The following is a 27,222-nucleotide window of genomic DNA, read 5'->3' on the forward strand; positions in this document are numbered from 1 at the left end:
AAAGGATATTTGATACAATTTCAATTTTCTTAAATTTACCAAGGCTTGATTTGTGACCCAAGATATGATCTATCCTGGAGAGTGTTCCATGAGCACGTGAGAAAAATGTGTACTCTGTTGTTTTTGGATGAAATGTCCTACAAATATCAATTAAGTCCATCTTGTTTAATATATTGTTTAAAGTTTGTGTTTATTTATTTTCATTTTGGATGATCTGTCCAGTGGTGAAAGTGGGGTGTTAAAGTCCCCTACTATGAAGGTGTTACTGTCAATTTCCCCTTTTATGGTTGTTAGTATTTGCCTTATGTATTGAGGTGCTCCTACATTGGGTGCATAAATATTTACAATTGTTATATCTTCTTGGATCGATCCCTTGATCATTATGTAGTGTCCTTCTTTGTTTCTTTTAATAGTCTTTATTTTGAAGTCTATTTTGTCTGATATGAGAATTGCTACTCCAACTTTCTTTTGGTTTTCATTTGCATGGAATATCTTTTTCCATCCCCTTACTTTCAGTCTGTATGTGTCTGTAGGTCTGAAGTGGGTGTCTTGTAGACAGCATATATATGGGTCTTGATTTTGTATACATTCAGCCAGTCTGTATTTTTTGGTGGCATCATTTAATCCGTCTACATTTAAGGTAATTATCAATATGTATGTTCCTATCCCCATTTTCTTAATTGTTTTGGTTTCATTATTTTAGGTCTTTTCCTTCTCTTGTGTTTCTTGCCTAGAGAAATTCCTTTAGCATTTGTCGTAAAGCTGGTTTGGTGGTGATGAACACTCTCAGCTTTTGCTTGTCTGTAAAGCTTTTAATTTCTCCATCAAATCTGAATGAAATCCTTGCTGTGTAGAGTAAACTTGATTGTAGGTTTTTCTCCTTCATCACTTTAAATATATCCTGCCACTCCCTTCTGGCTTGCAGAGTTTCTGCTGAGAAATCAGCTGTTAACCTTATGGGGATTCCCTTGTGTGCTATTTGTTGTTTTTCCCTTGCTGCTTTTAATATGTTTTCTTTGTATATAATTTTTAACAGTTTGATTAATATGTGTCTTGGTATGTTTCTCCTTGGATTTACCCTGTATGGTACTCTCTGTGCTTCTTGGACTTGATTAACTATTTCCTTTCCCATATTAGGGAAGTTTTCCACTATAATCTCTTCAAATATTTTCTCAGTCCTTCTTTTTCTATCTCCTTCTGAGACCCCTATACTTCGAATGTTGGTGTCTTTACTGTTGTCCCAGAGGTCTCTGAGACTGTCCTCAGTTCTTTTCATTCTTTTTTTCTTTATTCTGCTCTGCAGTAATTATTACCACTATTTTATCTTCCAGGTCACTTATCCATTCTTCTGCCTCAGTTATTTTTCTATTGATCCCATCTAGAGTATTTTTAATTTCATTTATTGTGTTGTTTATTGTTGCTTGTTTCATCTTTAGTTCTTCTATGTCCTTGTTAGATGTTTCTTGCATTTTGTCTATTCTATTTCCAAGATTTTGGAGCATCTCTACTATCATTATTCTGAATTCTTTTTCAGGTAGACTGCCTATTTCCTCTTCATTTGTTAGGTCTGGTGTGTTTTTATCTTGCTCCTTCATCTTCTGTGTGTTTTTCTGTCTTCTCATTTTGCTTATCTTACTGTGTTTGGTGTCTCCTTTTTGCAGGCTGCAGGCTCATAGTTCCTGTTGTTTTTGGTGTCTGTCCCCAGTGGCTAATGTTCGTTCAGTGGGTTGTGTAGGCTTCCTGGTGGAGGGAACTAGTGCTTGTGTTCTGGTGGATGAGTATGGATCTTGTCTTTCTGGTGGGCAGGTCCATGTCTGGTGGTGTGTTTTGGGGTGTCTGTGGACTTATTATGGTGTTAGGCAGCCTCTCTGCTAATGGGTGGGGTTGTGTTCCTGTCTTCTAGTTGTTTGGCATAGGGTGTCCAGCACTGTAGCTTGCTGGTCGTTGAGTGAAGCTGGGTGCTGGTGTTGAGATGGAGATCTCTGGGAGACTTTCTCCATTTGATATTATGTGGAGCTGGGAGGTCTCTTGTGGACCAGTGTCCTGAAGTTGGGGCTCCCATCTCAGAGGCACAGCACTGACTTCTGCCTGCAGCACCAAGAGCCTTTCATCCACATGGCTCAGAATAAAAGGGAGAAAAAGTAGAAAGAAAGAAAGAAAGAAAGAAGAAAGAAAGAAAGAAAGAAAGAAAGAAAGAAAGAAAGAAAGAAAGAAAGAAAGAAAGAAAGAAAGAAAAGAAAGAAAGAAAGACAGGAAGGAAGGAAGGAAGGAAGGAAGAAAGAAAGAAAGAAAGAAGATAAAATAAAATAAGATAAGATAAAATAAAATAAAATTATTAAAATAAAGAAATATTAAGGTAATTTTTTTTAAAAAAGAAAAAAACAAAAACAAACAAACAAACAAAACAAAACAAAACAAAAAAAGGACGGATAGAACCCTAGGACAAATGGTGGAAGCAAAGCTATACAGACAAAATCTCACACAGAAGCATACACATACACACTTACAAAATGAGGAAAAGGGGAAAAAATTATCTATCTTGCTCTCAAAGTCCACCTCCTCAGTTTGGGACGATTCATGTCTACTCATATATTCCACAGATGTAGGGTACATCAAGTTGATTGTGGAGCTTTAATCTGCTGCTTCTGAGGTTGCTGGGAGAGATACCCCTTTCTCTTCTTTGTTCTCACAGCTCCCGGGGCTCAGCTTTGATTTTGGCCCCGCCTCTGCGTGTGGTCATTGGAGTGCATCTGTTCATCGCTCAGACAGGACGGGGTTAAAGGAGCAGCTGCTTTGGGGACTCTGGCTCACTCAGGATGGGAGGCGGGAGGGGCACGGAGGGCAGGGCGAGCCTGTTGCGGCAGAGGCCGGCGTGACGTTGCACCAGCCTGAGGTGCGCCGTGCGTTCTCCTGGGGAAGTTGTCCCTGGATCCCAGGACCCTGGCAGTGGCGGGCTGCACAGGCTCCCCAGCAGTGAGGTGTGGATAGTGACCTGTTTTCACACACAGGCTACTTGGTGGTGGCAGCAGCAGCCTTAGCATCTCATGCCCATCTCTGGGGTCCGCGCTTTTACCCGCAGCTCGCACCCGTCTCTGGAGCTCCTTTAAGCAGTGCTCTTAATCCCCTCTCCTAGTGCACCAGGAAACAAAGAGGGAAGAAAAAGTCTCTTGTCTCTTTGGCAGGTCCAGACTTTTCCCCGGACTCCCTCTCGGCCAGCTGTGGCACACTAACCCCCTGTAGGCTGTGTTCACGTCGCTAACCCCACTCCTCTCCCTGTGCTCCGACCGAAACCGAAACCCGAGCCTCAGCTCCCAGCCCTGCCCGCCCCGGCGGGTGAGCAGACAAGCCTCTCGGGCTCGTGAGTGCAGGTCGGCACCGATCCTCTGTGCGGGAATCTCTCCTTTTTTCCCTCCGCACCCTGTTTTTGTGGTCTCCTCTGCGGCTTCGAAGATTCCCCCCCGCAGCCCGCCATCTCCGCCTGCGAAGGGGCTTCCTAGTGTGTGGAAACCTGTCCCCCTTCACAGCTCCCTCCCACTGGTGCAGGCCCTGTCCCTATCTTTTCCTCTCTGTTTAGTTATTTTTTTCTTTTGCCCTACCCAGGTACGTGGGGACTTTCTTGCCTTTTGGGAGGTCTGAGGTGTTCTGTCAGCGTTCAGTAGGTGTTCTGTAGGAGTTGTTCCATATGTAGATGTATTTCTGGTGTATCTGTGGGGAGGAAGGTTATCTCCGCGTCTTACTCTTCCGCCATCTTCCCCTCGTCCGCATTAACTGCTCTTGATGAAAAAAGTTCTAACTGGGGAAACAGGCTTCATCCATTTTAGACTTTCTACTATAGGTATTATAGAATATTAAAGATAAACCAAATCTTAACGGAAAATACATTGTCTTCCACTTTACATGAAAAACTTTGATATATGTTTCACTTTTAATAACCACTTCTGAGTATGGGCAGTAGTATCTAGATTGTAAAAATCCTATGGTTTCAGTAAAAAAGATATAATCCATATTTCAAACCCGAAAAGAAACAATTTTAAAGACATTAATGATAGAATTCAATTAAATAATAGGAAAATCAGGTGAAAATATCGCAGATATATCTTAATGAAGTCTTAGAATCTTAAAGTTCTACCAGAATGGCATTTAGAAGGTAAAGGCTTTTAACATGTCATAAAGAATTTTTTTCAGGAGATCATCATGTGAAGACATTTATTTGCACTCCCAATTTCCTCTTTTATCAACATAAAAGCAGAAGCCCGGTGCAGTTATTAGTGAGTAGTTTATTCCTTTTGTGTGATGATGAGTTCCCTGTTGGTCCCAGAGCCTGGAGTTCTAGAGTCTTGTATATTCTACGTCATCTGGGCTGCACCACCTGTGCCTGTCCATTTACAACCTTTCCAACATGCAGTCCCCTGTACAAGCTTAACTCTACAATGCACAGCCTATGAATATAACAATTCAGCCTTTGGGTCCATTCTTAATCTTGATCTTACATTTTAAAGCCCAGCACACTATTTATCAGTGAATTCCAGGGGCACTGTGACCACTAAACCTCCCCATAAACTTTTACTGACATCACTTTCCCTTATCTAGAAGCTCAATTTACCTGAGCACAGCTGACACAAAGGTAAGAGACCTTGAATCCCATCAGCAATCCTTCTTTACCATGTAATCCACATGCAGTATGATTTAAATTGCTTCCTAAATTGTGTTTATTTAAGTATATTTTCCCCTGGAGACTTTATTTTCCTCCAAGAGGAAAGTTGTGCTTTTCGTCTTCAATTACATAGATGGATAAGATGTGATTTATTTTCCCAAGGTAGTATTATGTCTCTTTTAAAGAGTAGATTTCTACATTTGACCTACTGTATACCTGGAGCTGTGAAATATAATGGTCTTGCACAGGAAAATACACATGTTATGGAAATAAATACTCTAAAGTTACATGTACTTGTATCTTTATTTTTATTGCAATATTGAAATTGCATTTATTCATTTCATCTTTGGCGAACATTTATTGAGCTTTATAAAGCACTGTGAAAGGAAGGTAAAATACAAAAATTATGATTGGACACCTACCCTAAGGAAACACAATTTATTGATCTCATAAATGGTATTTTCTTCAACATTGACTTTTTGCAGAGCATAACCAGAGGTTAAATGAATGATGATATATTAAATCATTTTGTGGCTTGACCTACGCTCCTTAGTAAATTTAAGAAAGGACTATCCATTGGACTACTTTAAGCCATACATTTATTTATTCATGTATTCATTTATTCATTCAACAAATATTTTTTAAGCACTTATTAAGTACCAGGCCCTGTTAAGCACTAAAACTACATCATGGGCATTGAACTAAGCAAACAAAAATCTTTTCCCTCTTGATTGACTTGATAGAAGTGAGTTTATAAGAATTGGGTTAATAAAAAAAAAAAACACATTTGAGCAGAGGTAGTTTGTGCTGCATGTGATGCTTTAGTAAGTTTTTATGTAATGTAATTATAATGCAGTGTGGGTGCAAACCATGGTTTTATTTTTCAAGCAGTGATTGGTGGCATTTTCAGAGCAATTTCAGTGACAGGGTGGTGGGAGAAAAGAAACCTGTTTGGGGCTGTGTGTAAGAGCAGAGTGAATGCAAATAGAAGCATAAGAGTCAGTTATGACTGGTAACTGTAAACACATTGCTGCAAAGGAGAAAGAGTTGAAGAAATATCTGGATAAGTGGTGGGGTAACGAGACCTTTTACTTTTAAATGGGGAGATAAAATAATAGTATATTTTAATATGATGGGAATACTCTAATAGAGAAGAGAAATGTGAAAGAGACCATGGAAAATTTCTGGAGCAATTTTCTTGAGAAATAGAAAGAATAGTATCTGCTGTAGAATAGAGAATAGATTTATTAAGAATGTGTGGGTAAAGATGCTACGTAGTTTTGTGTATGGTGGGGCTCCACAGAATTTCTCTTCAATGTTTTTAGTGAAGTATGAAGTTTCCTTTAAATGTCATATTGTAGATGCTCGCTTGGCTCTCAAAATATATTTTTCAGTTTAATGATCACTGGATTAAATTGTTTTTATTCTTGCTCCTTATAGGAGCTTATATCCCTAATAAAATGAAGAATAGCATAATTAAGTACATGGACTCCAGATTCATGGTACTTAATATTGAAAAATCATTTCCCTGTTACTAACAGTGTGATTTTGAGGAAGTTCTTTGACTTCATCTGTAAAATGGCAAAGTAAAAATAAGAAATAATGAAAAATAAATGCTCCATAAGGTTGCTGTAAGAACTTATTAAAGTACTGAGTATAAAAAGTCTGTACACAGAATCCAACAATAACATAGCAGTTCATTATCATTAATTAACATACAGGGATATTAATATTGACATATATACAGCTGACTAAAAAAAGTAAATTTTGCTCTCTTCAGCTTTCTATCTTATTTACTCATGTCTCTGTTTTAGTAACAAAATTTTCATTGCAGGACATAAGTTCATCAGATTTAACTCCTGAGATTCCAGCTCCTTTGTTTCTCTGCATTGTTTTGACATGGTCTCACATTATGAAAACCCAAACACTTTTCTTCACTGGCTTCAAGACGTTGTTTTTCTGCTTAAGTTAATAATCTATAACTACTGATTAATTATTTATACCTTTTAAAACCTCATCTGAAGAGGTAAATTTTACCTTCAACCAAACAGATAAGTCTTTAAAATTAAGCATTCAAAGAAACACTGAGAGAGATTTATTTTTAAAGAACTCTTAGTCCTTTAAATCTCTCTTAGTGATTTAGTTTTAGAGTCCCAATATTTAGGTTTAAAATATTAGGTTCAGTTTTCTTAGTCTTTAAATTTTGCTTGATGTTCTCAGAGTCTTCTCCCGAGGCAAGGTTCTCCTCCCTTAAAGACTTTGACTTACCAATCTTTTCCTCCTTCAGGTAGCAGGAAAAACTAATTCAGAGGATAGGAGTGAGACTTGCCATTTCTCTCTGTTTTCTGTCTCCAAATTTATTTTTCCCTCTCTTTGTAAGGGAAGATTAAAAAAGACCCCACTATTTGGAAATATAAAGTCTTACGATCTAAGTCTCTTTCAGTTATCAAAGGTTTTCATGCTTCATGTTATCTTTGTATCTTTACTCAATTTTTCCTACTCAAGAAGCCACTTTTTTATACCTAGAGTGTTTGATTTAAAATTGCTTTCCATTTGAAAATGATATCTTAGCCAATTTCTTATGCCTTTAGCAACACCCATTGCAACTTCAGATTAAAAACTACCTTGCCAATTCTTCAGAATCTTCAAAACCTCATTTAAAAGCAGAAAATGCAGATGTGAAATGGTTTGAACAGGAAGTTAATACCTATTTAAGCAGTTATCCTTGTAGCAGAAATAAATAATGATGTGCTTAAGTATCGGTTCAATGTAAGAACTGATTAGGGCTATACTGCATGGTTAAATACATTTTTACTTGTAGAAATTAGGAAAATACTGTGTATAAGATTTGTATTCAAACTCAGAAATATGTAGGGAGGTAGTAAGCTCCTACCTCCCTGGTAGGAGGAAGGATATTTTCATGCATGCCTGCAATAATCGCAGAGATAAAACTGGCAGGCAGTGGAGTTGGGGACAAAAGTTCCCTTCAACATGCAGTGTTTCAGCAAAGCCATGAGGGTTAGAGTGAAATGAGCTATGACAAGGGTTTTGAATAGTTTTGTTGACAATGAACAACTTCCAGTGAAGTGCCAAATTTGGTATAGAAATCTGGAGTATGCTATAAATGTATACATATATGTGTATGTATATATATATATATAGAGAGAGAGAGAGAGAGAGAAAGAGAAAGAAGAGAACCAATATATACATACATATAAGTATATACTATACATAATATTTGTATATTCACACATGCATACACACACAAACCTGCACACACATATATTTATATACATACACACACATAATGAGAAACAAGCACTATATTATCTTGTACATCAGGATCAATGTACTATACTGTGAATCTTTCTCAAATTACTGATAAATCATTTACATCTTTGAGATGGAACTAAAAAATCAAAGGTTTGTGTTTTCTTCTGGTGAGAGATAGGAAACCAAATAATGTGGACACACAGATGCAAGGAAAAAGAAAAAGAAGATAAAATAAATGACACTAAAGAAATCACAAAGGTTATGTTTGTATTCTTTTTATATAGTGGTAAAAATGCTGCACTGGACACAATAAATGTCCAATACATGATGAGCTGTATGTATATGAAAATGGAAACCAATACTGGGACTGAAGGAAGAAGGCTAGGACATTTCAAGGTACTTAAACTGGAGTTTAAGTTTCCAGTTCTGGAACTTACTTATGGAGGGAGAAGCCTGTCAAGGCAGGCTCCAGAGGTCAAGCAATGAACCTTTTTCCCTGACACAGAGCCTTGCTCTCTGGTTTGATGAGAAAATATTAATCTTGCTTTATGGACAACCAACCCCAGTCAGTGCATTTCAGGGACCCTAGCTACAAAATATGACAAGAATGATGGATTTGTAGCAGATGGAAGCATTGCCAAACCCCTGAAGCTTTGCTTGTCTCTGTGTTAACAGATGAAGGTGGAGGAAAAGGTGCCAGAAACAATCAAATAGTTTTCAGGGCAGGGAAATAAACACTGAAGGAAAACTGTAGCTTGCCAGACAGATGATCAAGAAATTAAAATACCTGATGATAAAACGTTATGTCCAGATGGCATTTATCTCTGACTCTTCAAGGAAAAAGAATAATGATTGGTAGGAAAAAACTACCATTCCTAGAGATAATTTGATTCCCTATGAAATCATGGGAGGTAGGCATTGCACAAAAACAAAACCCAAAATACTTAAAATACATATATTAGGAAATAATATAAAAATCTTAGGAATGATAGAACACTTTTGCATAAATCATGAAAAAAATATTACACATAATTAGTTTGTATTTCTGATAGATGTGATAATAGCCAAGTTTAATCATGTCCATTTAAATTTTATTCCATAGTGAAATATTAGCTAATATTAGAGTGTTTAACAATTGTTTTCTTTCCATCAGTTATTTCTGGTTCTGCACCTGGACATAAGGAAGAGGGTTTTCTCTCTATCCTATCCCCTTGAAGTCAGATGTTCTCCTGGTAGAGAATAATTCATATGTGGCACACACTTCTTGATGGAGGAATTAGTGCGTCCTGTGTTACTCTTCTGGGAGAGGGCTCATCGAAGTTTGCATTTGTTTTCCTTTGAGTTTTGACCCATGCACTTTTTCCTTTTGCTTATTTTGTTTTGTATACTTTGGCTGTAATAAATCATAGCTGTGAGTAGTACTATATGCTGAGTCCTGTGAGTCCTCCTAGCAAATCACTGAACCTTGGGGGTGGTCTTGCCTACCCTGATACAATGTCACTTCCAGGTTGGGAGTTTTAAGAGCCAGTTCATGATCTGACATATTAGTTTTTCTGTTCTGGCAACTACAAATGCATGCACTGCAGCCTCCTTCAGCCTGCAAATAGATGAGGCTGATGTAAAACAGAATGACACTTGCAAGGTGCGATGAGACCTTTGTTGTTTTAATCATGGAGATTTTGGTGTTATTAACTCAGTATAAGCATCATGTCTAATTCAAACATAAAGTAATGAAGCCAAGATGTTCACAGAACACCTACTAATTTATTCAATTAATTGCTTTTAGGATACAGTAAGCTAATTGTGTAGAATATTGTACAAAATATTTTGAGTGTTGCAAAGCTCATTGAGGTAACATGTTTTGTTTCAAAAGATGATACACATTAGCCAAAGCTGGAGAATGTAGTTTTCTATTCTAGGATCATTAGATGTGATCTTCACTACAAAGTCCAACAATTTTCAGAGGCTCAGTGCATCATATACCATAATTTGATGCTTAAACATGCATTTTAGTTTAAGGTTAGTATGAGAAATCAAGGGGAGTCACAGAAGAGAAGAAAGCCTGAGTCTAGACAAGTTGAGTCACATCTCTACAGGTAGGAATATGAGCCCGGGAATTAGAGCCTAAGGCAGGAGCTCAGAGAATGGGAGCTGAGGAGGGGAAAGAGAGGCCTTTAAGAATGTAACTTTTATAACATTCCCAGCTCAGTTAAAAAACTTCATCCAGTGAGAAGTAACAGAAAAAAAAAATGTCAGCCTTACAGTAGACCTGCATTTAGCATCCTTCAAGCCTGGGGCAGCTGTCTGAGGCACAATGAGAGAGGAATTTGAGGACAGGAAGACATGTTATGGGACAAGAGCAGGGCTTTTCAACCTCAGTGCTATTGACATTCGAGATCAAATCATTCTTTTTTGTTGGGGGCAGTCCTCCACATTGTAGGATGTTTAGCAGCATCTCTGACCTCTACTCTCTAGAGGCCAAGAGTATTCCCATGTTGTGGCAACAGATGCTATTCCCAAACATTGCCAAATGTCTTCTGGGGGGCAAAATGCCCTTCCACGTGAAAACCGCTGGACTAGAGCATGAGGCAGAGAAGTCATAACTGAAGAGAGAAGAGAGTGAAAAAAGAACTTCGTAGAAGTTAGGGTACCTGAGCACACAGGCAGTAAACTAGCACAATGGAAGTGGGTAGTGGGGAAAACCCAACTGCTGGAAAATCTAAAGATTGGGATACAAGTTTGCTTTAACCAAGAGAAAGACAAATCCAGGAACTACTGAACTACCAATGTGCCCAGAGGCCAGGAATTAAGTAAGAATACCAAATGAATGTAAATGTCCATGTCACCTTGAGTAGATTGGCTTGATCATTAAAAATAAAAACAAACAACTGGGGAGACATTAGGTATACCATTACCTAAATAATGGGACACAGGCACTTTTGCTGATTCAAGTCTTCTATTGATTTTCAGGAAAAAAAAGTTAGAAAGTATATACTTTCCCTAAATTTACAGCAACTAGGTGGCCTGCTGTGCCTCTTCTCCTTTACAGCTTGTATGCGATGGGAAAGACAGGACTGGTGACCTCCAAGAAGAAAATCCTCTTTGAAGATCTCATGGCCACTGTTTTCCAAGGTTTCTAGGGTTTGCGATCTTAATGACCCTGTACCACTCCCTTGCTGGGATCTGAATTAGGAGCTGTATCAACAGTCTATTTCATTCTTCTCTGCCTTCTCTCTGCTACTATCATATATGAGTGAAGAGAAACAGATGCCAGATCTGTGTGATGTCACCTGCTGTCCTTGATCCCAGCTCCCTGTGCATCTTCCTCTGCCCTGCACTGAGGCAGGACTCAAAGACATGATTTCCCATGGACTCAAATTGAGTTTACACACCTTCAGTGGCAGAATCCATCATTCTGTCCTGATGGTGTGAAACCCAGGTAACTCAGGAATTGGGATTCTACCTTCCTAACTCCTATTGCCAACCACTCTGTTGGTGTTCAGTAAGTGTTTATTAGATAAACACACTGTGTTGAAATATCATTTTATTTACCTTGCTTTTAATCCTCACAACAGTCCTGCATGTTTTATATTATTATACTGATTTTGCAGATGAGAAACCTGAGGCTGATGAGATTAAGTTGTCTCCCCAAAGTTGTACAGAACAAGTACAACTTGTAGATCTAAGATTCAAATGCCTATCTGATTCCAAAGCTTGGCTTTTCTTATGCTACCTTTGCTCCCACCATTGAGAACCATTGCAGTAGTTCCCAAACCTAAGGGTGCATCAGAATCACCTGGAAGCTGATAAAATAGATTTCTAGGAACCGCATCCCTGCGTTTCTTATTCAGTAGAACTGGGATAGGGCCTGAGTATCTGTAATTCTAACAGGTTTCCAGGGATGCTGATTATGTTTGTCAGAAAACTATGCTTTGAGAACTCCAGTTCTAACAAATGAATAAGTTCACTGAAAAAAACTCATTATGGAAGTAATGCAAACTTACTCTTATACTAAGATGTAATCAATTTTCAGAAAAAATACACAAGAAATGGATATACCTGAGTTTCTCAATCAGAATACAATATCCCAACAATGTACCTCAAGGAGCTGGGAGAAATGATGATAAAAATCAGAAAAGGAACAAAGTCTTCTCTGTGGTGTCCATAGAAATCAGGAAAAAAAAAAAAAAGAAAAAAGAAAAAGAAAAAAGAAAAGGAGAGAGCACCAAAAATGAGGAGCTGAAAAACAAAGTTAAAAGGTTAGCACTTTTAACAAGTACTACTTCTTGCTTATATTTTTCTCTCTTCCTAGCATTGTAGTTCAGTGTCACATTTGAAAAATATTAAAATTCAAATCAGTGATTAAATGTAAAGGCAAATAGTGTTCCTGTAAGTCTAGTTCTTTAAAAGTGTTTTGCCCAAGTCATTTATTTAATTATTCATTTAATAAATATGTGTTGAGTTCCTACTAAGTGCCAGATATTATTTTAGATGACAGAAGATAGGAGAAAACAGAGCATATACATTTCCTTCTCTCACTTAGAAAGTTCCGTGCCTTTGCTTTTCATTTCCATCATGTTCTTTTTTAAAAATCCCTTTCACATTAATTTTAGCCTCCTGTATTTTTCTTCATGAGTTTGTCAGTTTGTCTACTTTACTTACTTTGCCAAAGATCCAACTTTTAGTTGTTGTTTCTTTTACAATCACTAGTTTCTGTATTAGTCTAGGTTCTCCAGAAAAACAGAACTAATACCTATCTATCTATCCATCTAAATATCTAAATATCTATCTATCTATATCTATCTATCTATCTATCTAGATATAGATAGATAGAAAGATAGATAGATATGTATAAGAGGAGATTTATTATAGGAGTTGGCTCACATGTCTATGGAGGTTGAGAAGTCCCATGATCTACTGTCTTCAAGTGTGAGAACCATGAAAGCCTGTGGTATAATTCAGTCCAAGTCCAAAGGCCTGAGAACCAGGGGAGCCAATGGTATAAGTCTGGGAGTGCAAAGGCCCGAGAGCCAGAAGTTCTGAAGTCCAAGAGCAGGAGAGATGGATGTCCCAGCTCAAACAGAGAGGGCAAGAATTTACCCTTCTGTTTCTTTTGTTCTATTTGGGCCCCCAATGTATTGGATGATGTCCACCCACATTCGTGAAGGTAATATTTACTTGGTCTACTGATTCAAATGCTAATCTCTTCTGAAATCACATTCACAGACACACCCAGAAATAATATTTTACCAGCTGTCTGGGAATCCCTTAGCCCAGTCAAATTGACACATAAAATTAACCATCCCAGTTTCTATCCCTTCCATGACTATTTCTGAATTTGATCTTATTTGCGTTTACTCTGCTCTTTATCTAATTTTTAATTTTAGCTCTTAGTGCTTAACTCAATTTCTGCTTGTGTCTTCTATTACTTGCATTAAGTTGTAGCATACACATATTGATAATATATACTGATTTTGTTTTTATTCAAATACATGTATATGTATATATGCATATATAAATCTTCTAAAGCTGTTTTCTGTGTAAATATCCTTACCTTAAAAATGCAGTTAGTGCTTCTGCCTGAAAAATATACAGAAATGTGAGAAACACATAGAGAATTTTCTCTCAGCCTTAGATAGATATGGAATAATGGGTTTTGGCTATTTACCTAGATCACTTTACATATATTATCCTACTTTTGTTTTTACTAATTGGAAAACTGTTGGCAGTCTACTAAAGTCCTATAGGAAAGAACTTTGTTCCACTGTTGACCATACCGGCTAACACTCGTCCCCTTGCTCACTGAGTTTTGGCCACTGTGACTACCCTGTGGTGTCTGGAACACACATGTTTATTTCTCAGAATATTTCCACTCTGAATAGTTCCCATCACTTGGAATGTTCCTGAACCTTAATGCTTTGCCTAAATGTCACTTCTCAATCAGGCCCACTATGCTTTAAATTTCAGTGCCCCAGTGACAATCTTCATCTGTTTTTTTCTACTGCTTATTATCATCATCATACCTCTAACAAATCATATAATTTACTTTTAAATATATTTTGTTTATTATAAATTCAAATTCCTTAGCTTCAAGTATTTTTTTTATTGCTGTTGTTTTGCAAAATACAGGTCTTTTACTTGAAGACCTTTTTTTTCTGTTGAACTGGTAAGAATCACCCTCCTGTTTTTAAGAGTAACTGGGCTTACTAAGCTGTAGAGAATGAAAAAGAGGAAAGAAAAAACAGATGTGCAGGGTCAAAGGTCAGGATATAGCGACACAATAAGACTGCTCCAACTCCTATAGAAAACTTTCAAAAGAAAATTTCCTTTTCTCAAAATAATTTTCTTTCTCCTGTCTTTGAAATCCCTGTGGGCATTAGAATCAGAACAGGACACCAAAGGAAGTTCTATTTGGCACTGTAGTAATCGACTTAGACTACTGTTAAAGAATTATCTTTTGTTTGTACTTTTCTCCCTGTAGTGACACATAAGCCTTCTGAAATAACCTGAAGCTTTGTGTGGGTTTTATCTCTAGAGTCTTTCTTTATTATACAAGACTTCATGGCTTAGATTGTGTGTCATCAGTAAACATCCTGTGCCTACAGCGGAGAGATTCAGTTTTTCATAAAGAGGTCAAATATTGTATGGAAAGATTCTGGTATACTAATTCAGACTTAACTGGGGCAAATTCTTTCCTGTTTTTCCAGAAATTATATGAACATTTGGTTTTGTTCTTGAAGACAGTGTATAAAGCTATAAAGGTACTGAATTAATTTACCAGGCAGTTGTGATAGATGCTTTTTGAATGAATGAAGGTATAACAAGCAAAATATGATTTTAAAAATTTCTGTAAAGGAAACCTTTAGAGTATACGTTAATTTTTCAGGTTATAATCTTGGCATTATAATAATGTTTTATTATTTGTTATCTCAGAGGAATGATGTAGACTACTCATATTTTTCTTTCTAATAACACAGAAAAAATGTGTGTGTCTGTTGCTTCAAAAGACTTATTTCATTACATGATGTTTATTTAGAATAAGTTATAGCTTTTATATTTATAGATGCATTGCCATGGGGCAAATTTTTCAAATTACAATCTCAGGTCATACAATATGAACTTAGATTTGTTTTTTTTTAATACACCAATAATATTTATTTTAATCAAAGACAGCTAAAAGGGGAAAACCTATGAATTTAACATAGTCGGACTCTTTTTATTCATATCTGACAGAAGTGAATTCTTTTTGTTTTTAATAAATTTATTTATTTTATTTATCTTAGGCTGCGTTGGGTCTTTGTTGTTGCACATGGACTTTCTCTAGTTGTGGTGAGTGGGGGCTACTCTTTGTTGTGGTGCATGGGCTTCTCATTGCTGTGCCTTCTCTTGTTGCGGAGTACAGACTCTGGACATGCGGGCTTCAGTAGTTGTGGCTCAGAGGCTCAGTAGTTGTGGCTTGTGGGCTCTAGAGTGCAGGCTCAGTAGTTGTGGTGCACTGGTTTAGCTGCTCTGTGGCATGTGGGGTCTTCCTGGACCAAGGCTCGAACCTGTGTTCCCTTTGCAAAAAGAAAAGTTAAACATATGGACAGTTCAAAGAGAGAGAACTGAGTGGCCTATTTTATCGCTGATTGATGGATTGATTGACTCACCCATTAGTTACTGAAAACTTTATACATGTTGAAGGTTTGGGGGATTTTAAAATGAACAAAGCAAAAATCTTAGAACTCGAGGAGCATCTGTCTGAGTGATAAAATATGATAAATGCTGTCTGCTTGTACATGTTTTGCCCAGTTAATTATGCTCTTGTAAACAATGAACATTGTTATCACACTTACTTTTCTGATGATGTAGAACAGGCGTGACAAACTCTCCTCAGAAAACCTGTCTTTTGTTCAGCCTGTGACCCAAGAATATTTTTCATAGTTTTAAATGGTTATATTTTAAATGGTTATATAAGTACCTGCATACTGGATTTCATCTTTTGTCTCACAAAGCCTAAAATATTTATTACTGTGCCTTTTAAGAAAAAGTTTGCCAGCCCTGATATAGAATATAAACATGTACCTGATTCTTCCTCTATACATGATGATATTCAGCTTTACCTTTATGTACATATATATATATACACACATATATAAAATTATACATACAAATATGTATATATGTACATATATATAAATGTACATGCATGTGTATGTATCTGTGTATATCTCTCTTTTTCTTTTTCTCTATCTTCCTCTCCCTCTGAGAGAGAAATATAGGAAGTATCCTCTGGGCCTCTCAGTGGATGGATGTAGTTGGTGGTGGGGACAGTGTTGGTGGTATGCAGACTACATGTGATAAATGCACTCTACTTCTATTTTGCAAAGTCTTCATATTCTTGTATCCACATTAGGCCAAGAAAGGTCTAGCATCTGAAACCTACTGAATGTATGTGCCACTGATCCAAGTTTCAGATGAACAACAAAGTAAACTGATAGAAACACTTCAAGCTGCATAAGCTAATAGATCACAATTAGAATTTTTGGTATATCCCCATATCAATACCTTCGTATCAATCCAGTGAGTGATCAAGTCCATCCTTCTTAATCTAATACTTTGGAAATTCATTTCCACACATACTTCCAGGTTTATGAAATTAGCAAAAATCTTGCATTTCTTTTGGAGTATATAAACTATTTTCTCTAGGGTCAGACTCCCCTGAAACAAGGTGACATCTGACCCTCAGTGATGTAGAGGTAATAAGGGGTGACCTGGATGAGTCTTGAGAACAGTAGATATGCACTTACAGGGCAACTGCCTCATGTATTTTTATTATAACTTACTTAAGCAAGATGAGGCAAACGTCTTCAGACATGAGATGGTAAGTGCTTTACTGGCAAAGGAGCTTTAGTGTTCAAATCCTTATTTTCTTCTGGTTACACCCAAACATTCACATTTCCAATCTCAGAATCTGCAATGATTAGTTTTATACATCATCCTGGCTAGGCTATAGTCTCCATTCATACAAACAAATACTAATCTAGGTATTAAATAAAGGTATTTTGTAGATATGAGTTAAATTTATAATACATTGATATTAAGTAAAGGAGATTATTCTAGATTACCTTGTGGGCCTGAATCAATCAGCAGGATGGCCTTAAGAGCAGAGCTAAGGCTTCAGAGAATAAGAAATCCTGTTATGGATTGCCGATCTCTGAGGACAAGGCACCACCTGACTAGTACATTTGACTTAGGGTCACTAGGCAGACCCCCATGAGTCTGTGACCCAGTCCTCTCAGGAGGATCGGGCCAGCTGGGGCATTGCTTCTCAGGGGGTGAAATAAGACTGGTTTGGAGTATAAAAAATATCAGCAAAGCTGTTGCTTTGGGGGCCAACTGCTCCTGCCCCGGTAAGGAACTCTTGCTGGAGTAATACTGTGAGCAAGTATTGTGTGTTAGGAACACAAGGCAACAGGAAACTTCCTATCTCCCCTTCTATTACCTATTGGCAGAGCTCAACGGGGATTGCCCGGCAAAAGAAAGGAGTTTTGCAGAATCCCAGCTTCAGCATCACAGAGCTGAGCAAAGAAGGGTCAGTTTGAAGCTGAGAGTCAGTAGCTAATAACAAACACACTGGTTATTGTTTTATAGTGTTACAAAGGAGGATTTATATCAGGCTCCTGGAAAATAAAAATGCCTTAAGAAGACATTTAGATTCATCCCCAGGTTTGGGTGTTCCAAATACTATTTTTTATTAATGGGTATCACTGCCATAACTAACTTGTAGCTTCAGTTCAACTTATCAAATATGTATTTATCATTTATTATAACTATGAATCCTATTAGATGTAGTACCATAACCTTGTGAGAAGAGGAACTGTCAATTTGGGGACCTTCATTCAGCTTTATTTTCCACTAGTAAAAAGAAAATCCTGATATTTGAGACTATATCACATGTGGTCTCCAACTACTGGTTTTCCTGTGGATGAAAACAGAAACTTATGCTTCTCTCATAAAAGCTGCCATGTAGCAAATGCGGCTGAAAATTTGAGAAGAAAAGTTTCATGATTTCTAGATGAGAATAAATTAGAAATCACACTAATTCCTTGACTATTTAATATTGTTTAGAAATAGTCAATATGTGTGAGGCTTTTGCTGCAATCACTTTGACACTGTAAAAGACTATGGATGTCGCTTTGTGAGAATATAATGAATGTTCAATGACGGCTAAACTTAAACTCCATATTTGATTTAAGAGATAGGAAAGAAATGTAGTTTCAAAAGTATAAATCAAAGGGCATGTGTCTTGAGACTTATGTTTTAGGTGAATCGGAATGTTCTGCAGCTTATTCAATAGAACTGAAAACACAGAGAAATAAATTCTGAGATGTATTTGTAGTCCTATCAGATATTGGAGTACTCAGGTCTCATTCATGGAAGTGATAGCTGATTATAATGATATGTAATATTTCATTTTAAAATAATAGTATGGGAGTCTCACAACATCAGAGCTCTGTTCAGGAAATTCCTGGCCAGAGAGATACTGTCAAACATGAAGCGTGCTGTATAGAATGTTCCTTGTCATTATTGCTGTGCCAAGTAATGACTGGCAGCTAAAGGGGAGAACAAGCTGATGACTATTTCTTTCTCGTGCAGTAATTTTTGCTTCAGGAGAGTATTACTTACCTTCAGATTGTGCTGAATTCCAAATATTCTTCTTCCCTATATATGATTTTGAGAAGATTCCATTTGCTCTATCAGACAGGAGACCCTCATAATCCAATACTTTTAGATCGAAGTTACATATTTAAAGACATATTTTAGATAAATAGCATATATTTCTATATTATAACATAGAAATAAATATTTTGAGTTTAAAGTACCCCTTTTAATCAGGAAAAACTTCTTACATTTCCCCAGTTGGCTTTTTTTTTTATCACTATCTTCTTTGTAGAAGCATTATATACTGATGCAATAAGAAATTGGTTAAGAACCCACATATGCTGTAAATCAATACCATACATATATTTTTTATTTTTAAATAATGCCCAGAAACTGTAAAAGAGGGGGAAATCATTGTCCTACTTCTTGTATTTTTGTCCCTTATGTATTTGTTATATTAATACATCATTGCCAACATTAAGGGTACTTGTATCTTCTAACCAGGAAAAAGTGAAACTGTTAAAGAGCTTTCCAATAAAGCCATTTCTACTTCTTTCTTTGTAGAAAATATTTCCCTTTAATTCCACCTCTTAAGAAAATTTCAAGTAAGTAGTAGAAAAGACTGAAACACCAATTAAATAATATGGTGCACCTGTACCATAAACAGTAATTTATTTGATAATAAGTGAAATTTATATCAAAAGGAAGTTGGGGATTAATAGGAAGCTTAATAGTGGCTCCTGGAAGAATGATATAGAAATAAAAGTGGTAAATTCAAATTATCCTTTTAAAGAGAAACCATCATTTCTTTTTCTTCCCAAAGCATTTTAGCATCTCATAACACTAGCCTAAACAAAATCTCAGAGCTTGGCTTTCCTTATCTGTAGGAAATAGGGATAATGCCAAATCAAATACAGTTAGTTTAAGAATTAAGTGAGCTAGCACATTTGAACTTGCCTATTATGTCAATAATTATAGTTTCTATTATTCAGAAACTTCAGCTGGATACACATATGCTGGACCTACTGTGCCCAACTTGTATTTTTAGTTTCACTTAAGAAAGAAAAATAGAGAGATAAAGAGAGCAAGGAGAAATGGGGGAGGAAAGGAATGAGAGACGGAGGAAGGGAGGGAGGCAGGTTGGTGGACCACAGGAATATTTCAGCCCTTTATCTGTGTACTCTGAACACTCATATATGGCCATACTCATACGCCCTATTAGGAAGTAATGTCAGGTGCTGGGTTTAGTTTTTAAATACTCCCGTCCCTCATTTGGGCTTATTACTGTGTATTTTTTAAAAATCATGAAAAAGATCAAGTTTATTTCATAAAGTGTATAAGTTAATGATGCTCAGCTTCTTGTATTTTTCAACCAGCTTTTTTTTTTTTTTTCTACTTTGAAGCTTAACAGGGCATGAAAATAAAGCAGTGGAGTGAAAGCAGGGACTTCAAGGCATATCCTGCCATGAGTGCTCCAAAATGATCTAGTTTCATCGTATATATTCTGTTTTATGTCCTTGGGGTAAGTTTGGTTTGTGCTATTGGAGAAAGGTTAAATTATTCTCTGCATTCTACAAAGAATGTAATACTCAAGATAAAGCAGCCATTTTTTACCCCAATGTATAGGCAAGCAGCAGTTTCCTTCTACCCATTATTTAATTGAGGTGTGTAAATGGGAGAAAAGTAGTTCAGTAAAGAAAAGGCATAGGATTGATTAGTTTTCTGTTTGAAAGGCATCATGTGAAAACATATGAATATCTGAATTAAAAATTGGCTTAAACTGGAGTCATTGCTCTCACTGTCAAAGAAGTCAGGAAGTTAAAGGGCTCGATGCACTTAATTGTAGACATGCCTAGGCATTCAGCTCTGCCAATTTCCAACCCACACAAGCAGATCTTGTACTATAATGGAAAAATGCAGGTGTATCTTTGTTCGTGTCTAAATTCAAACCCGGGTTGAGCTTTAGATCCCCAAACAAGCATCTATGAAAAACTGTTTTCAGTATTTTTTTTTTATTTTCACTCACCATATTTAAAAACAGAACACTGACATCAATATATTTTATCTAGAGATTTTGAAAAAGGAAGCATCAAAATGTACTGTAATTCCATAGCATCTAATAAGTTGATTATGCAGTGTACAAATAATAAAATATGCTTAATTATTATGTATTTAAACTAAAATCTCCTTTTAAAGTTAATTTGAAAGCTATTCCAAAATGAAACAAAACATATTTTATCCCGTGGCTTATTGAAATGAAAAGATTTGAATAAGTTTATTAAAAACATTGGTGGTTCTGGTTAAAACTGAATGCTTTACTTTTCCCCTCATGTTTTGCCCTCAAAAAAACCATTTAAAAAGTACAAGAAGGTGACGTGGCTATATTTCATTTTGATTACCCAAAATTTATTTACCATACTTAGAATAATAATTCAGAAATTTGATTCAGGGATCAGTTCCCCACCCCTACACTATCAGTCCATACAGCCCAGATGGGGCTCCATCCCAATCTCCAGAGCATTGCCAAAGTGGCAATCCAGGCCAAGGCCACTTTGGTTCAGGGCTGAGCACATGACCTAAGCATGGATCACATGACATATGTGGGAGTTACCAGTAAACAGGATTCCTGCTTATTTTCTTGCATGGAAATTGATGGACATCCATCCATCTTGTAACCAGAAAGAAAGGATCTGTCTGCTAATGAGGAGTAAGCATAAGCTGAACAAGAAGTTGGCTGAGAAATGGATGTGATTACATTGTTTCTGCTTTTATATCCAGACATACCTGAAATCAGAGACCACTGAATTCATCAGATACATGAGTCAATAAATTTATTTTTGCTCCAGTCCGTTTCAATTATGTTTTATGTCATTTGCAACAAAATGAGCCCAACTCTATGTAAAGTGAGATAAGAGTTTCGTTTCACATTGTGCTATCTCCAAACTTTACCATAACTATGATAACAGTATTCATTTTACCAAAGTAGTCCAAATAATAGCATACCTTGAGGTATAAAAGATTATCCAAAAAACACAACTACTAGAGTTATAGATTAATAAATCTCACAATTATTATTTGTCATACTTAGGAAGTAGCATTCCCTTTTTTCCAAAATATAACCATTTACACATTCTTTAGTAGGACCTGAAAATCATGGGAGAGTATATAAAAATGAACATTTATAAAACAAAATGACTCTTTTAAAATATATCTTTGATTAATTTTGTTCATGAGTAAGGCATTGAGTAGTCCTGATCTTCAGTTCTTCAAAAGCTCTTAGAGAATGAAAAGTAAAAATGGAATTAACACCTACACCTTTACTTACGGATGATGCCAGTTTTTATCAGGGCATCCTTACTCCATGAAATCTGTGAGTGTTAATTTATTTCTGCTTCTTTAAAAACTGCCTTTAATCAAAGAATTAAAAAGTATTCATTAACATTGGTATATTTAGCCTTACCCTAATAATTAGACCATTTTAGACTTGAGGTAAGAAGCCTGTGCAACTAGTTTCATTTTCTTAATGATGAAGGGAGCTTAGAATCATTCACCTTCCTGGCTGGATGTAAGTTAAAAGATTGGGCTCCAGTTTTGTGCTCTGATTCACCATTGCTTAAAAGTGATTCAGGACTTGATGTTGCTGTGTTGGTTCTGAAATTGAAGCTTAGTCTCTCACCACACATTTCTCCTATGTTATTAATAGATCTCATTCCCTTCTTTTTTTAAGTGTAGAGGGGTCCAATGGCCAAAGTTTCTAACTCCCACTGTGGTCATTTATATATCTTACCAGGTCCTGTCAAAGTGCTAGATACATGCCTTATTTCTAATGTCTAATTTGAGGAATGGAGCCCACCTCCTGATCTCTTGAATTTACTTCTATATGCCAACAGATCTAAAGACCCTATTATGGAGTTTTAATAGCTTGTTGGAGACAGCCTGTTACAAGTTGGGCTGCTTACAGCTGAATAATGTTTTGGAATACTTCTAAATTGTATTAGAACAGGGTTGTTGCTGGATCTCTTGGTTACTATGCCTTCTCTTTCCAGATGGATTCCCACAATCCATAGAGGTTTCCACTGATAGCTGATCATCCTAGCAAGTATGAAACTTCTCAGTCTACATTTTTCTCCTACTTTTTCCTTCATCCTCAACTACTTTGTCTAAATGTTAGAACAGCAAAAGAGATTTTCATCTAAGGAGAATGCTATATACTTTACGTCTTGTAATAGAATCTATGATATGTTTATAGTACTTTAATTTTAGGAATTAAATGCTCATGAAGTAAAGCCTCTGACCACTGTTCCCCTGGGCCATTTCACAGGTTGTGTTTGTAGTGAGCAATTGTGAAAAATGAAGTAACATCTCCAACTCTGACAAAGACTAGGCTTGCTTACTCACTGTTGTAAAGTACAGGACTCCCTAAGCTAAGCGTTCCTTCCCTGTAAAGCAAACCACTGTGTGTGTAGTTATCTAGGTCCATCTGCATTCTCCCTGGGGGAACTGGGTCTCAGGGAATTGACATGAATATGCTAACGCTCCAGCTATTGCTTCTTCTGAGAGTAATAAATCCTTTTGTCTCTGACCCAGGAGTTTCATGACTTCTGACAGCTTCCAAGAAACTGTAATAGGCTAACTTGTTAGATTACAAGGAGGGTAAAATCATAGACTTTTCAAGAGTTCTTAACAGTTAGAGTCAGGGGACATGTTAGATTAGAGGGGAAGAAAAGGTATATTCTATTTTTTCTTTTCCTTACAGTTTTTAAATATAAAAAACAGTATACAATGGTTAATAATTTCATGGAACGATGTTGTGTATACTATCTAGCCTACAATATATATAAGCTAGTATGCACATTTAATCATAATTAGTGTTAATTAAGGCCCTGTCAATAATAATAATCCCCAGGGAATTACATAAAGAACCTATACTACCCAACTAATAATAATTGTGGCAATTAGTTAATAATAAATTACTGCCATTAGTTTTTAAACTATACTTTTTATCTTGAACTTTGGAAAATCACATTTCCTCTGGAGCGTTTTAGACACAAAATATTCATTTTTGTGTCTAAGTATATAGTCCTATCCTCTATCCCTCCCCTTTTACCAATTAGAATGAGATATCATTTTTTTTAGGTAATCAAAATCCGAAGTAATATATAAAGGCACAACTTTTATTTTATCTGATATATCTAAGGATCTACAAAGAGTGGGAAGAGTGGTACTGAGATAAATATTTATTAAAAATAGGGCTGTGCTGACTGATGATTTAGGGCAACCTGACTTAGAGAGATGAAAGCAAAGCCATATATGTAAGAGAATAGGAGTTCAATTGTGCAATAGGACAAATGTTACTTCTGTTCTGAACCTAGAGTCACTGAGTCGCTGGAAGAAATTACACTTATGTCTATGTCTATGTTTATCTACCTTTACGTGTATCTATCCATGTGCATCTCTATCTAAAAACTCAAGGTAACATTGAAAAGCCTTCTTTCCTTCCTTCCTTCCTTCCTCCCTTCCTCCCTTCCTTCCTATTTTTCTTTTAACATATCCATGAAACAAAGTTCCTTCTTCTACTTTTGCCTCTGAATATTCTAATTATTTTATTTACAAGTCTTTTAAATTTCCTTAGAAGTTTAAGTTTAAGGTTTAAGAAATTATTGAAAGCATACAGAGAGTTTTAAGGTTAACTGCTTTAAGACAATATTGAACTAATTTTTTTCAAATTGATAGCAGAGATATAATTCTGCATTAAACTTATAAACACATTTAAGGAAAAAATAGATTTAGAATAAGATTTAGATTAAAAATGGATCGTTTTGAAAAAATAACTGTTGCTTAGATAAGTTCAACTTTATTTGTATTTATTTATTTACCAAACCATTTTTTAATTAAGCTTCAAGAAAAATGGAATTAAATGAAATAGCAAAACACGGATCAGTAATTATTTATTGTTTATTCTCCTTTTACAAAAAGATACTTGGAACAAATTAAATAGTGTATGCCTTGTTTTGATATAATTGACATATAACATTGTGTAAGTTTAAGGTAGTTGATGTGTTGATTTGATAAATATATACATTACAATATTATTACCAGCATAGTGTTAACTAACACATTTGTTAGGTCTCATAACTATCATTTCTCTTTTTTTGTGTCGAGAACATTTAAGATATAGTCTCTTAGCAACTTTGAAGTGTATAATACAGTATTGTTGACACTAATCACAATGCTATGCATTAGATCTACAGAACTTATTCATCTCTTAACTGTAAGTTTGTGGCTCTTGACCCACATTTCCCAATTCAACTTTAATAAACGGAACCTGATTCATTATGTTTGACGTAGACAGAATTTAAAAAGATAAGTAGAAAACATGGCAAGATAAGAAAATTGTACCCATTATGACAAGAAAACTATACTCATTTGTTTGCTCAATGATCTTACAGCCACTTTAATGGGAAAAATAATTAAATGTATTTAAAAATTTAAATTTTAATCAAAATTAGCAATTTCTTGCTCACCGCTGAGCACATAATCTTTTTCAAAAGGACCATTGTTAGTGACATGACTAGAAATAGTTGCCCTATATGAAATAGTGAATTCGCTTTTACCCTACATATAGGTTGGTAAAGCAATTGAAAAAAAAACTTCAGCATTTATTTCTTGTATTAATGCATGAGTGAGGCAAAAGTTCACTCGAGCTGTTGACTTATCTGCATATAAAATGTTGAGAGCAATCCAGGAGAGAGTGTTAAATGTTCCACAGCCTTGCAAATTTGCATAATGAAGAAGAGAGTGCTTTTAATTTACCATTAACTTGTTAAACCTCTCTGTAATATTTTCTCTCTGTAATTTATTTTTATATGCATTACAAGGTAATTGAATCAAAACTGCAGTAGGTTAATGTAGTATAAGGGAAAAAAAAAGTAAACTATGAACTGGATTTGCCCTTAGAATATTACCATATTAGAGTCTGTTAGTGTTGAAGGCTATTCACTGAAGCCTGATATTGGACTTCCAGATGGTAGGTAAAACACTTTAAATCAGTTTTTATTTATACCTTCTGTAGAGATTGTGCATTGGTAAGCAAAAAAATACAATACACTCTGTACTGCCTTACATTTTGCGTGATGGCTATAATAATTGAAAATTCTGAAAAGAAAGGTGGGATGAACCAGACAAATTGGAAATAAGCATGTAGGCAATTGCTTTCCATCCTCAGCACTCAAGCTAGGTTGATTTAAAAATATTAAGAAAACATGTGCGTAATAAGTATGGAAATGGCTCAGAAATATCAGTGGTGATAGTAAACATAAGTGATATGTTTTAACATAATCCTCATTATAAACATAGTTCTCACCAAACTCATTCCTGTAAATGAGGATGGATCTAATACTTTTCTTTGCACTCTGTACATGATATTAAAAGTCATCTTTAAAAATATACTTCCCAGAAAATGCATTTGAACAATAGCTTAACAGAGATTAGAGATATACTCATTCCCTCACATTTAAAGGATGATATTTTTAGTATTTGAAGGTATTATCTGGAAAACATATATATTTTAATAAATGTTATCCCATAAATATATTTTTTACTGGTAATTAAACTAACTTGAACTAACAATTTTTGTTAAACACTGTAGTGCAGGTTCTTTAAATACAGAAGCATCCCTTCTCCCAACTATGTCCAAGTATAACATTTTCCTGTGCCTAAAAACAGCATTTGTTAATTAAAACTGCTTTCTAAACTTTTTAAAATGTCTAATTTCAGGAGACATCTATTTCCCATTTCTGCCAATTGTCCTCAGCCTCCTCCTTACCTTGTTAGTCCCTCATTTATCTCCCATTGACTTTTGGTGCAGTGGATTTCAGCCCTCCAAAGCAAATTAGATATTCATGTATGGAAATGGGTTTCTAAATTCTAGATCAGTTTTATATAAGTTGTTTGAAAAAAGCATGTTAATATAGAGAACTTATTTGTTCACAAGGCCTCCTTTAGTCCATACCATGCCTTTGCTATCAAAAGCTGTCTCTCCCATTCACCTCCCCGGGAAGGTGCAGACCTGTGTTTGTACAGGTGGATTCTGGCTAGCGGCTCTGGCAAAGTGAACAAAGTATGGAGCTGCACTCTGCTTGCTAGTCCTTTCTCATATAAATTCCAAACTCTAATTAAAAAAAAAAATGTAGGGACAATTCCTAAAAGGGTATATATGAATATATGTGAGAGCAAGCTGGAATAAGCCTGTATTTGCAAACGTAAGACACATTTTAAAAATTACATTTTTTTAAAATAGTAGACAAAAGGTTATCATCTGCAACACAGTAAACCATAACCTCATCATAGTAGAACTGAAAAACATAGAAAGAAAGAAGACAAAAAAAAACAAGCCCAAACAACTGGGCATTCCTTTTACAATCCTACATTTTGACTCCAATGCTACCTCTCAGTATTTCGTTGAAGGACAATTTATGAAAAAGTCATATGCCTGAATTTCTTGTGAACTTTGGAAAAAATAACAGGGTATTCAAAACCAAGTCTTGCCATTGCCAATATCATTGGTTACTTTGATCAACATTCCTGGTGACTAATTCTACTCAGAGTACAGTGCCATTTAAAAAAGTGTTTTTAACACTGAGCTGTTATGT

Source organism: Globicephala melas, chromosome 4, assembly GCF_963455315.2.
Source record: "Globicephala melas chromosome 4, mGloMel1.2, whole genome shotgun sequence".
Lineage (NCBI taxonomy): Eukaryota > Metazoa > Chordata > Mammalia > Artiodactyla > Delphinidae > Globicephala > Globicephala melas.